A 13,803-nucleotide genomic window follows, 5' to 3' on the forward strand; every position below is an offset into this window, starting at 1 on the left:
TGCAGATTTCAGGACTCATCTGAACCATGGCTGGGGCGGCCTCTGGAGTTCAGGATGGAGATCGCCCACAAGCCTGGAACACCAGAGCAGTATGTCGGGGCTGGATCTGCACGTGGCCCTCCCACATTTGGGTGTTTTGGGAGGGAGGGGTCCCTCTCCAGCCTCAGAATGTTCCCGGAGAGCCATCTTCATTTTCAAGTGGTCCACCTTCTTTCTTCAATAGTGGGTCAGTGATGTTGGGCACCTTTTCAATATGGCACCCGGACACGATGATGCACCATGCGCCACCCAGGCCTGCCCCGCCACGGAATACGGAGTAAAACACCCTGGTACATAATTCAAGAGGTCGGGGCTGGAAGATTTGATCCGTTTTCCTGCCGCAGTGGAAATCACTCTACTTTCCTACACCATCATGGGAGAATTCCACCCATTCTGTCTCCACAGATGCTGCAAGACCTGCTGGGTTTTTCCAGCATATTATTTTTATTTTGTATTTCCAGCCCCCACCGTATTTTGCTTTTTTATATACATAATGCATTGCATCATGCCAAAAATAAAATGGATATGATTAGAAATAATTACAGGCTGTCTCCTGGGAATGTATCATTGACGTTTTCCCATCTGTTGGACATTGAATTATTGACCAGAAACATTGATGCTTTTTAATCAGCATTCAAGTTACCAAATCACAGCTTCTGATAATTGCAGCAAGAAACACTTCTGACCAATTATTTTTTGGAAATCACTCAGCAAAGGGAAAGACAAATATTCCTCTGGCCCTTCCCCATACGTACCCCAGATACCCAACAGACGTGGCATACGGGAGGTGCATTGTGCTTTAGGGGTATGGACGCCCCGGAGTTTCTGGGCTGAGCTTGCATGTTGAAGCTCAACCAAAACTCTGCTAAAAGTATCCTAACTCGGACCAAGTTCCATCCAGCCATTGCCCTCTTGCTCGTTGGTTTGTATTGGCTGAGAGGCTGAATGCACACTTTTCAAATGCCTCCCTGGCCTTACCCCTCTCTGTCGCCCTGCAACCCCCTCCACTCCCACAACCCTTCGTGATCTCTGTGCTCTTCCAATTCCAGATTCTTGCACTACCTCCACTGGTGGCCGTGGCTTAGCCATCTTGGCACTCAGCTCTGAGATTAGCCGTGGAATCCCCACAGAGCAGAAGGAGGTCATTCGGCCTATCGAGTCTGCACTAACCCTCTGAAAGAGCACCCTACCCAGGCCCAATTCCCTGCCCTATCCCTGCAACCCCACATCTTTGGGCACTACGGGACAATTTAGCACGGCCAATCCACCTAACCTGCACCATCTTTGGACTGTGGGGGGAAACTAGAGCACCCGGAGGAAACTCACGCAGACACGGTGAGAAAGTGCAAACTCCACACAGTCACCCAAGGTCGGAATCGAACCCAGGTCCCTGGTGCTGTGAGGCCGCAGTGCTAACCACTGTGCCACCATGCCGCCCACTACTTCCCTAAACCTCTCCATCCGGCTATCTCTCCTTTGACCCGACTTGTCATAATATCTCCACATTTACATCTGTGTAAACTTTGTTTGATAATGCTCTTTTGCCATGGGATGGGTTATCATGTTAAAAGGGCGACATTATTGTTATTGAAGAGGACACTGGATGCTAATGAAATCTCTGATGCTCTGGCATATTCCCATTAGTGTGGGTTAACTGATATATGTAGCCTTTGTCTTGGACTCAAATGGTCACTGGAAGCAGGGTCTGTTTCCTCTGTGTAATCTTTTATATGTAGTAATTCCAACTGCAATGGGCAGTTTGTAATTTTTTTTTAGTACTGGGACTCTTTAAATGTCACTCTAACCTCTTGCATTCAAAGAATCTGCAATGCACATGCACATTAAAACACATTGGCCTAATATCAGGAAAACAAAAGGCAGTTTGAAGGGATTTATATTTGTATTGGTAAACATTAGAAATAAGGGGCGAAATTCTCCGACCCCCAGCAGGGTCGGAGAATCGCCTGGGGACGCCTAAAATCCCTCCCCTGCCGTGGCAGAGATTCTCCGCCACCCGGGAAGTGGCGGGGGCAGGAATCTCGCCACTCCGATCGGAGAGGCCCCTGCGGCGATTCTCCGGCCCGGATGGGCCGAAGTCCCGCCGCTGGGAGGCCTCTCCCGCCGCCGAGGTTTAAACCACCTCTGGAACGGCGGGCTCAGCGGCGCGAGCAGGCCCCCGGGGTCCTGGGGGGGCGGGGGGCGATCGAACCCTGGGGGGTGCCCCCACGGTGGCCTGGCCCGCGATCGGGGCCCCCCCTCAGAGTCCGGGCCAGTGCCCTGGCTGCACTATTTCCATGGTGGAAGCGGAAGAGAACCCCACATCGCGCATGCACCGGCAGTGACGTCAGCAGCCAGCTGCCGCTCACGTCACTGCCGGCGCATGCGCGGACCGGCGAAAGCCTTTCGGCCAGCCCCGCTGCCGGGGGCGCCGATCTTCTGGTGGCAACCGCTCCGGCGCGGGGCTGGCCCCCAAAGGTGGGGAGAATTCCCCACCTTTGGGGAGGCCCGACCCCTGAGTGGTTGGCGCCACTCCCCTACTCCGGGACCCTCCGTCACGCCGGGTAGGGGAGAATGCCGCCCAAGATATAGGTTATGGACGGAATTCTCCGCTCTCGGGAAAAATCGGGAGGGCTGTCGTGAACTCAGCCGAGTTTCACGACGGCCTCGGAGGCCGCTCCTCGCCCCCTATTCTCCCCTCCCGGCGGGGCTAGGAGCGGCGCTCCGTAACTCTCAGCCGCGGGGGCGTCGTGCCAAGAATGACGCAGCCGGTGCACCTAATGGCGTCAGCCGCACATGCGCAGGTTGGCCGGCTCCAACCCGCGCATGCGCGGCTGACGTCATGGCGCTGACGGCACGAACCCGCGCATGCGCGGTGGCCGTCTTTTCCCTCTGCCGCCCCGCAAGACATGGCAGCTTGATTTTGCAGGGCGGCGGAGGGGAAATAGTGCGTCCGATTTGGACGCCGGCCCGACGATCGGTAGGCACCAATCGCGGGCCTGTCCCCTCCCGAGCACAGTCGTGGTGCTCATTCCCCACCAGGCCCCCTACAAGCCCCAAACGGGCTTCGCACTCCTGTTTCACGATGGCAGCGACCAGGTGTGGTTGCCGCCATCGTGAAACGGCCGCGAACGGCAGGCCGCTCGGCCCATCCGGGTCGGAGAATCGGCGTTCACCGTGAAAAACGGCGAGCGCCGATTCTTCCGAGTGGGGTGTGGGAGGGGGGGGGGGGGAAATCGTGGGGGGCGCCAGGGGGATGTGAAATTTGTCGGGGGGCACTCCCGCGATTCTCCCACCCAGCGTGGGGGTCAGAGAATTGCGCCCAATGTTTCTGTGTCTGGAAAGGTAAAACCTGCAGCTAGATTCATGCTGGACAAGAATGTTTTGTGCGTGTGGGGTTGGTTTCAATTCTAACTGTGATTCTATTGTGCTTAGAGAGGGCTATGGCGTGAAGATAGAATAGACCAGCGGTGGTTGCTTAGGAACTGGGGTCTTGTAAGATAGAGAAGCTTTTGAGTTTAGTTTAGCTAATCTGATTGCAGTTGGAGATAAGTAGTGATAGAGAAGGCAGCTCCCACGTCTCTGCTCAGAGTAGTTGGATTTAGAAGGCTAAAGAGGGAACATCTCTCTCAGCTTTGCTAGAAGAAAAACCATGCTATGGAGTAATGGTTAAGAGAACTGAGGCCGGAAATCTAAAGTCCAGCTAGTTAAAGAAACTAGAGGAATGAAGAAAGGTTTCCTGGAAGCCTGGAGTTAAAGGAACAGAGGAAACAGGAAACCAGAACAGTAAAGTGACAGAGTTGAAAAGGCATTGGATCATGAGAGGCCAGAAAGATACCTACAGTAATGCTAAGATTTTGTGAGAAATTACTACAGTCTGGGAGCCATTATCTGAAATAATTGTGTAAAAACCTTTAGCAGAAAGGAACCCTGAAGGGAGAAGTGTAAATCCTGAAAGTGAAACCTTGACTGAAGCAGCAGAAAGAAAGCATAATTTTAAGATTTGGAAGTGTGATTTTTTTTGAAAGCGGATTTTGAAATCACCCGTGTGGAAGCGGGAGTTCAGTAAGCTAAGGTGGCTCACGGTGTGAGAATCATCTGGGGGAATTTTGAACAGAAATCCAGAGACATTCACTTGGATTCAGGGACGAGTGCCTCTTACCACAGTCATCTTGTGTGTTTAAAAGGCACTTTTTGTGTGTTAAGGAGACTATTGCATCTTAAAAATGTACTTTGCATTCTGTGTTAATCCTAAAACTTGTGTATAATTGCTAATGCGGGAGTGATGGAACCATCAATTCACCAGACACGTGTTTCCGATGTGAATCTAGGCTTTAATCGACTTACTTCAGAGCCAGCCTGTTACCCGTTGATAAACTCGTAGTGAACTCAGGCTGACTCTGGACACGGGTATTTAAACAGCTGCACTAGGGGGAGGAGTCGTGGGCGGAGCCAAGGGTGGAGCCCAGTACAAGTTCCTGAGTGCTCCCAGCGCTACTCCCCCTAGTGGTAGGATAGCGCTACTGCGCTTACAAAGACAGTGTGAATTAACATATATACATCTATATTACATTCACCACAGGGAGTAAAGGAGTATTGTATTATAATCCAATTTTTCCACGTTTAATAAATATTTTTTCTTGTTGTTAAAACTAAATAGCGTTCCAGTGACTCTGTTCCGCCAAGTTTATAAAACTTCCAGTCTTCTGGAATCTTCCTGTCCAGTTATAACATCAACTGGGATTATAACACTAAAAAATGTTTTCATTACTGCATCTGACTCATTGAAGACAGACAAATTCATGTCAGTAAGGTTCCCAACCATTTCCTTCGAGAAGAACAAATAATGCTAAAATAAATCAAGAGAAGTGATTACAGCTCCTAACACTTGAATCAAAAAGCTCCCTGTTGTCCATAAACATTACCTGGGGCAGAGGGGGGGTGGGGTCAATAGTTGATGAATGTCAACACACACAATCTTTCAGCAGCAACCTATTTGACCTCAACTAATGCTGAGTTCCTGTAATTATGCGCAGTTTGTCTTTTGTAGTTGAAAATAATCAGAAAAGGCAGAACAACAGAGATGTTTCAAGGCTAGAAAGCGCGGGCTCGATAGTCAAGAATGAGCAGCTCAAAACTTTTATTTCTGCTGGGATTGGATGGTGCAGAGTGATGGGCACAGGGACTTTTATCTATGGGATCAATACTCAAATGTACTGCGGAATGAAAACAAGAAAACCTCTTCCACAACTTGGGAGAAATCAGCTTGGGCACTGTCACCACCAATTCCCAATGGGGAGATGGGTCAGCTATGGTGGGGTGTGGGACGGCAGCAGGAAAATGGACCCCAGGGGTGAGAGTCCCTAAGGAATGAGCAGCACGGTAGCGTAGTGGTTAGCACAATTGCTTCACAGCTCCAGGGTCCCAGGTTCGATTCCCGGCTTGGGTCACTGTCTGTGTGGAGTTTGCACTTTCTCCCCGTGTCTGCGTGGGTTTCCTCCGGGTGCTCCGGTTTCCTCCCACAGTCCAAAGATGTGCAGGTTAGGTGGATTGGCCATGCTAAATTGCCCTTAGTGTCCAAAATTGCCCTTAGTGTTGGGTGGGGTTACTGGGTTATGGGGATAGGGTGGAGGTGTGGGCTTGGGTAGGGTGCTCTTTCCAAGAACCAGTGTGGACTCGATGGGCCGAATGGCCTCCTTCTGCACTGTAAATTCTATGCGAGTCTATGATTTTATGAGAATGCTGCTGCGGTCCGTGGGACTGAGCTACAGCCAAAGTTGGAGGGACTAGCAAACAACAACAACTTGCAATTACACAGCATCTTTAATGCCGCAACATTTCCAAAGTTGCTTTCTGGGATCATTAGGAAACCAAATGTAGCAGATGAGAAGAAATGAGGGGCAAGCGAGTCTGGTTTTAAAGAGCAGCTTAAATGAGGAGAGAGGTAGAGGAACTGGGAACATTGGGGTTGGAACACCAGCGAAGGGCACTGTTAGCCATGGTATTGTCGGACATTTTGGTGTCCTGGTCAGGATCAATATTGATAACCACCAAACACAAATTAAGCGACAACACAACTGCGAGGATTCTTTGTCATCGATATTCAAATAATCCGCAACAATAGGACTTGTTTACTGACGCATTACTAAAGATCCTGCAAGAGCTAATTGGCTGCACAGGATCCAGGGCTATAATCCAGCAATCAGGCTTGTGAGGCCAACAGAACTGGCTGTGAACATCCCTTCATCTTTCACAACTCAGCAATGACCACATTGCGAGGAACAGCGAAAGAGCTCAGTTTACGGGATTGCAAAAGTCCGCAGATGTAGAAAACAACATTTGGTGTTCGTCCAACTTTTCCCAGTATGGAACAAAAGGCTCTACTTTACGCATCTGGAACCTAACTAATGTCCGGAACACACAGCTTAATGGGAAAGTTGATGGACAGCAGATCTTTTTTGTTTTGCCAAATGCTATACTGTATTGCTCTCTGTAAGATAATCACAGACTGATAGTGAAAGTAGCTGGCAAACAGCAGCATTAGGGAGAAGTGAGTTCAAAAGGTCTCTAAAGGTGTAGCCGTTGAGCGTGTGATAGTGGTCAAAGGTTAGGATGTTGTTTTATGGAAGCGACAGAGAATAAAAGCACATCAAACCTCTGGATATTCAGTAAAGAAACTACATGCAACCCCTCCCAATGTGTTCACATCAGCATCCTGAGGTTACAATTGATTAGAAACTGAACTGGACTAATACTGTGGCTGCAAGAGCAGGAATCTGCTCGGAATCTGTGGCGAGTAATTTACCTGCGGACTCCCCAAATCCTGTCCACAATCTACAAAGCACCAGTCAAGAAAGTAACCAATACCTTTATTCCAATTAAGGGGCAATTTAGCGTGGCCAGTCCACCTACCCTGCGCATCTTTGGGTTGTGGAGGTGAGACCCATGCAAACATAGAACATAGAACAGTACAGCACAGAACAGGCCCTTCGGCCCTCAATGCTGTGCCGAGCCATGATCACCCTACTCAAACCCACGTATCCACCCTATACCCGTAACCCAACAACCCCCCCCCCCCTTAACCTTACTTTTATTAGGACACTACGGGCAATTTAGCATGGCCAATCCACCTAACCCGCATATCTTAGGACTGTGGGAGGAAACCGGAGCACCCGGAGGAAACCCACGCACACAGGGGGAGGACGTGCAGACTCCTCACAGACAGTGACCCAGCCGGGAATCGAACCTGGGACCCTGGAGCTGTGAAGCATTTATGCTAACCACCATGCTACCCTGCTGCCTAAACATGGGGAGAATGTGCAAATTCCGCAAGGACAGCGACCCAGGGCCGGGATCGAACCCGGGTCCTGTGCGCCGTGAGGCCACCGTGCCGCCCCAAGTCAGGAATGTGATGGATTATTCCCCACTTGCTTAGATGAGTGCAGCTCCAATAACACTCAAAACGGGACAAAGCACCCCTTAATTGACACCCCTTCACAAACATTCACTCCCTCCATCACCGACAAACTGTGGCAGCCGTGCGTATCATCTATTAGATGCACTGCAGTAAGCCACCAAGGCAACTTTGGCAGAACCCTCCAAAATCCATGATCGTTACCATCTAGAAGGACAAGGGTAGAAGATGCATGGGGACACCATGGGCGGGATTCTCCGAACCCCCCCCCCCCCCCCCCCCCCCCCCCCCCCGACGGGTCAGAGAATCCCCAGGGGGCGGCTTGAATCCCACCCCGCCGCTCCGACGCCGGCTGACAAATTCTCCGGCGCCGGTTTTCGGGCAGGGGCGGTGATCACGCCCTGGCAGTCGGGGGCCATTGGCAGCGCCGCCCACCCGCCCCGGCAATTCTCCGGATCCTGATGGGCCGAGCGACGTCGGTTACTGGCCAGTCCCGCTGGCGTGAATTGGACATGGCTGGTAGGCAGGCTGGTGCGGTTCTCGGGGGGGGTGGGGCGCGGGGGGATCCAGCCCCGGGGGGGGGGGGGGGGGGGGGGGGGGCCATGGTGCCCTGGCCTGCGATCGTGGACCACCAATCTGAGGGCGGGCCTGTGCTGTGGGGGCACTCCTTCCTTCCGCACCAGCCTCTGTAGGGCTCCGCCATGGCTGGCGTGGAGAAGACACCCCCCTGCGCAGGCGCCAGAACATACTGACCGGTCTGCGAATGCGTGGGACCACGCCGCCTGTTCTGTGCATGCACGGGACCACGCCAGCCCTTCGCCTCCGGTTGGCGCAGCGCCAATCCCTCCGAATTCCGCAACTTCCGGTCGGCCCGACGCCGGAGTGGTTCATGCCGCTTTATACTCTGGCGCAGGCCATTGCGGGGATTCGGGAGAATCCCGCGTCATAACTTGGATGTTCCCCTCCAAGCCACACAACATCCTGACCTGGAAATTTATTGCCATTCCTTCACTGCCATTTTTTTGGGCTTTGGGGATTTACTGCCTGGTCTAACCCACACTTAAATTTTGCAACACGGTGAGCTGAACTCACCGGCGAGATTGGCTTCACAGAGAACGGGCGCCATTTTGGAAGGGTACCCCTATCTCTAAGTGAGCTGGCAGGTCCCCCACATTCCCCACTCACGGAGAATATTACACCCCGCAGACATGGGCATTACTCCCCCCCCCCCCCCCCCCCCCACCCCTCAAGTGAGAACACCCTGCTGTGGGGTCGCTGAGGACTGTCCCCTTTCAGGCCCCCCTTCGCCCCCCCCCCCCCCCCCCCCAACATGTATGATGCTCCTTCATGGCCTCCTCCGCCCGATTTCTGCGAAGCCGGTCTCGCCGGTGAGTTCAGCTCACCAGTGTTGCAGAATTTAAGTGTGGGTAAGACCAGGCAGTAAACCTGGCACTGCCAGGGTTCCTGGGTGTCAGGGGAGTGCCAGGGTACTGCCCTGTCCTGTCCCTAACCATCCAGGTGGAGCTCCAATGGCCTCCAAGACCCATGGACTGGCTATCACGGCCGGTGTCCACTTGTGGAGACCAGCACTAATTGGTGCCCGAGTGAGGCCTCGCCTGTGCAGTTGGTGACTCCCGGCTGCCGGGTGAATGTGGCCTCAAACAGGCCACACATACGTCTGGATCGCCACCAGGTTTTGTGTCCTGCACAAAACCTGATTTAGGCCTCTTCCGCGATGCTGCCAGTGCACCAAAATCAGCGCAGGGCGCAAAAGGGTGGCAAAATCGCCCCCCTCATTAAGGATTAATAAATAAAAAGCCTTGCACCTCTTGAAGGAACGTCAGCTAACACTTCACAATTGAGGTAGCTTTCGTCCGCATAAAAGGTACCTTCGGATAACACGGACCTGCCTCATCAATGGTGTGTCTTCGATTATCGTTTCCTTCTTCATTCCTCCCACAGGCCAGGAAAGCAATTTCACAGTAAAACAAGTAATACCAATAGAAAAATGAAAGCAGAAAGTTCTGGAAACACTCAGCAGGTCAGGCAGCATCTGTGGCAAGAGAGAGTTAAATGCTTCAACTTGAAGACCTTTCACCAGGGCATTAATGCAAATATTAGTATGGAAATAATAGAATCTACACTTGAAATAGTAAGGCTGCATCTTCAACACAGATGCAAGAAAATAAATCAAAGTCAATTAGTTATTGAATTTCTTGAATGGCAGGAAATAGCTCCCTTAAAGGCTCACTTTCTAAATTGTTTTGTATTCGTCCATGGGACGCGGGCTGTGCCAACATTTATTGCACATCCCTAGTTGCCCTTGAGGGGGCAGTTAAGAGTAACATATATTGCTGTGGGTCTGGAGTCACATGTAGGCCAGACAAGGCAAGGACAGCAGACTTCCTTCCCTGAAGGAAGGCTATTAGTAAACCAGATGGGTTTTTAACGATAATCGACAATGGTTTCATGGTCATCATTAGACCTTTTTAATTCTGGATTTTTATTGAAGTCAAATTTCACCATCTGCAGTGGCGGGATTTGAACCCAGGTTCCCAGACCATTACTCGGGGGTCTCTGGTTTACTAGTCCAGTGACAATAACACTACATCACCGCCTGCCCATACATCGCTAATGTTGAAGTGAGCTACACGCTCCAGAAAGGTTTAAGATTTGACCCTTAGTTAGGTTACTTTAACAATGCAGTGGAAGGGCAGCACGGTGGCCTAGTGGTTAGCACAACCACCTCACGGCGCTGAGGTCCCAGGTTCGATCCCGGCTCTGGGTCACTGTCCGTGTGGAGTTTGCACATTCTCCCCGTGTCTGCATGGGTTTCGCCCCCACAACCCAAAAATGTGCAGAGTAGGTGGATTGGCCACGCTAAATTGCCCCTTAATTGGAAAAAATAATTGGATAATCTAAATTTAAAAAACAAACAAAAAACAATGCAGTGGACATGTACTGCGATTGATTTAATATCCCTCAGCCGAGAAGTCAGCCAGGATTAGGTGGGATTTCATGACTCCTCTGATTGAAATGTCTGTATACTCAATGGAAAATGGCCAAATACGTGTGCTACCGAAAGGAAGCTGTTACCTGTGGAAACTATGCAGACACATGAAGAGGCACGGAAAGTGAAGGCTGCCGAACCACAAACAACAGAAAAATCAGTGATAAATCAATGGGCATTGCTCGCTTTTTGCTGCGATTATACAAAGTGCTTGAAAAAAAAAATATAGGGACAGAAAATAGACTTCTGACTTCCGGTGGCGGCTATGAAGGAGTAGATCGCACATTTGATGGCCCCTGCTCGGGTCGGACATTTGGTCCTTTTCCCCCGATTTTTTGTCGGACTTGATCTGGTAAATTGATGGCGGAGGCAATTATGGAGTGGATTACTACATCAGTGCATGGACAGGCGGACTAGAAATGCTCGCAAAGGAAGAAATAGATGAACAGAGTAGTTCTGGGCTGAAGCTGCAGCGGTAGAAAACATGGCGGATGACCGGGATCCTGGCTCGACGACCCAGCGGTCGATGGAGCAGCTGATGCAATTTATTCAGGAGGGCTTCGCCAAGCAGAAACAGAAATGCTTGGACCCGATTAAAGAATCGATTGCGCGGCTGGAACTTAGACTGGATGTCCAAGACCGAGCGATCCAGAAAGTAGAGAAGGCGCTGGCTGAGCAGGAGGAACATCAAACTGCGGTGGAGTTGGAGACCAGCAGAAAAGGCTCCTGGAGAAAGTGGAGGACTTAGAGAACAGGTCCCACCGACGGAACCTGAGAATGGTCGGTGTCCCGGAGGAGTCTGAAGGAGCAGAAGCAGGGGCATACGTAGTGGCCATGTTCGAGAAGTTGCTGGGGGATGGGACATTCTCCCGACCCTTGGAGGTGGACAGGGCTCACAGAGCACTCACGAGGAGACCGCGAGTGGATGACTCCCGAGGGCAATGGTGGTGAGTTTCCACAGGTACTTGGACAAGGAGAGTATTTTACGGTGGTCCAGGCAGATACAGAGTTGTAAATGGGAGAACAGTATCCTGCGGATCTATCAGGATCTGAGTGCGGATGTAGCCAGGAGAAGAGTGAGGTTCAATCAGTTAAAGTCGACCCTTTTTAAGAGAAAGGTTAAGTTTGGACTGCTGTATCCGGCCCGTCTTTGGGTCACGTATGAGGAGCAACATTTTTATTTTGAGTCGCCCGAGGAAGCGATGGACTTTGTCAGAAGGAAAGGGCTGGTGGCGGACGTAGGTCTTTGAACTTTGCTGCAGCGCTCATGTTAAAATTGTTTCTTGTTTTTTGGTCGTTATCTGTAATGCCTTCTGTATTGATTTGGAGCCTGTTGCAGAACTGAGTGAGTTAAAGTTTACATTTGAACTGATGTGGGATGGAGGTGTCGTTGTTAGATGTTGGATCTTCCGATTTATCTTTTCTTTGTTTTCGCGTTTTATTTTCGGGCAGTTGTGTTGGGATTACTTTTCTTTTGAATATGTGTGTGTCCGAGCAAGGGGCAGGGGAGGGAGGGGAGAATGTCTGGTGCCATGGGCGGGGTTCATCAAGCTAGCTGGGCAGGCTAGCTCATGGAAGCGCAGTGGGGGGTGAGCAGATGTTATGCTTGTTGAAGAGGTTGGTTTACATAGTGCTGTTACTAGGGGGGGCAGGGATGGGGGGAGAATGTTCTGCTGATGGGGGGAGGGGATGTTTGCTATGGGACAGAAAGGAGGTCGGGGGCAGAGGCTGCCTGAGGGCGGGCCGGCGGATGCGTGGGGCGCGGGCTGGAGACTGACCCAAAAAAGGTGATGGCTGATCAGAGATCGGGGGGGGGGGGGGGGGGGGGGGGGGCGATGAGTCCCCCCAACTAGGCCGATCGCATGGAATGTGAGAGGGCTAAATGGGCCGGTTAAGAGGGCATGCGTGTTCGTGCATGTGAGGGGACTGAAAGCAGACGTGGTAATGTTACAGGAGATGCACCTTAGAGTAACTGATCAGATTAGATTAAGGACAGGATGGGTTGGACAGGTTTTTCAATCGGGGCTGGTCTCGAAGACTAGCGGGGTCGCGATCCTGATTAATAGGCGAGTGGTATTTGAGGTGGGACGAATTGTTGCGGATGTGGGAGGCCGGTACATTATGGTCAGTGGGAAGCTGGAGGGGTTGCCAATGGTGCTAGTGAATGTGTACGCGCCAAATTGGGATGATGTGGAGTTTATAAAGAGGATGCTGGGGAAGATCCCGGACCTGGATTTGCATAGATTGGTTATGGGAGGGGCTTTAACACAGTTATCATCACTGGGTTAGACCGGTCGAGCTCAAGGACGGGCAGGGTGCCAGCAATGGCGAAGGAGCTAAAGGGGTTCATAGAGCAGATTTGGGGGGGGGGGGGGTGGACCCATGGAGATTTGGGCAGCCGAGAGTGAAGGAGTTCTCCTTCTACTCATACATGCATAAAGAACTACCTGGAAGTCAATGACACGGGTGAAGTTTCGGCGGCAGTGGTCTGGGAGGCATTGAAGGTGGTGGTTAGAGGGGAGCTGATCTCAATACGGGCCCACAAGGAGAAGGCAGACAAAGCAGAGATGGACTCACTGATAAAGGAGATATTGCAGGTCGACAGGAGGTATGCGGAGACCCCAGAGGCAGGGCTTCTCAGGGAGCGACGTAGGCTACAGGCGGAGTTTGGCTTTTTAACTACAGGGAGGGCGGTGAAGCAGCTGAGAAGGGCGAGGGGGGGGTCGATCTATGAACACGGGGAGAAGGCCAGCAGAATGCTTGCACAGCAGCTTAGAAAGAGGGAGGCAGCCAGGGAAATAGGGAAAGTAAAGGACGGGGACGGGAACCTGGTCAGAGATTCCGCAGGGGTTAATAAGGCGTTCAAGAATTTTACAGTAGGTTGTATAGGTCGGAATCCCCAGCTGGGCCGGAGGGGATGAGGCACTTTTTAGGGGGGCTGAATTTCCCGAAGGTGGACGGGGGTTTGGTAGAAGTGCCGGGGGTCCTGATTGGGTTGGAGGAAATAGCAGAGGGACTGAAGGCCATGCAGTCGGGTGAAGCATCGAGCTGGATGGGTATCCAGTGGAGTTCTATAAAAGTTCTCTGGGATATTGGGGCCATTGTTGATGAGGACATTCAATGAGGCAAGGGAATGTGGGGTGCTTCCCCCGACGATATCACAGACCACTATCTCAATGATCCTGAAGCGGGAAAGGACCCGGAGCTATGCGGGTCCTACAGGCCGATATCCCTACTAAATGTGGATGCCGAACTGCTGGCCAAAATCGTGTCCTCTAGGATTGAAGACTGTGTTCCAGACGTGATAGAATTTTTTTTTTTACAGTGCAGAAGGAGGCCATTC

This window comes from Scyliorhinus canicula, chromosome 10 (assembly GCF_902713615.1).
Source record: "Scyliorhinus canicula chromosome 10, sScyCan1.1, whole genome shotgun sequence".
Classification (NCBI taxonomy): Eukaryota; Metazoa; Chordata; class Chondrichthyes; order Carcharhiniformes; family Scyliorhinidae; genus Scyliorhinus; species Scyliorhinus canicula.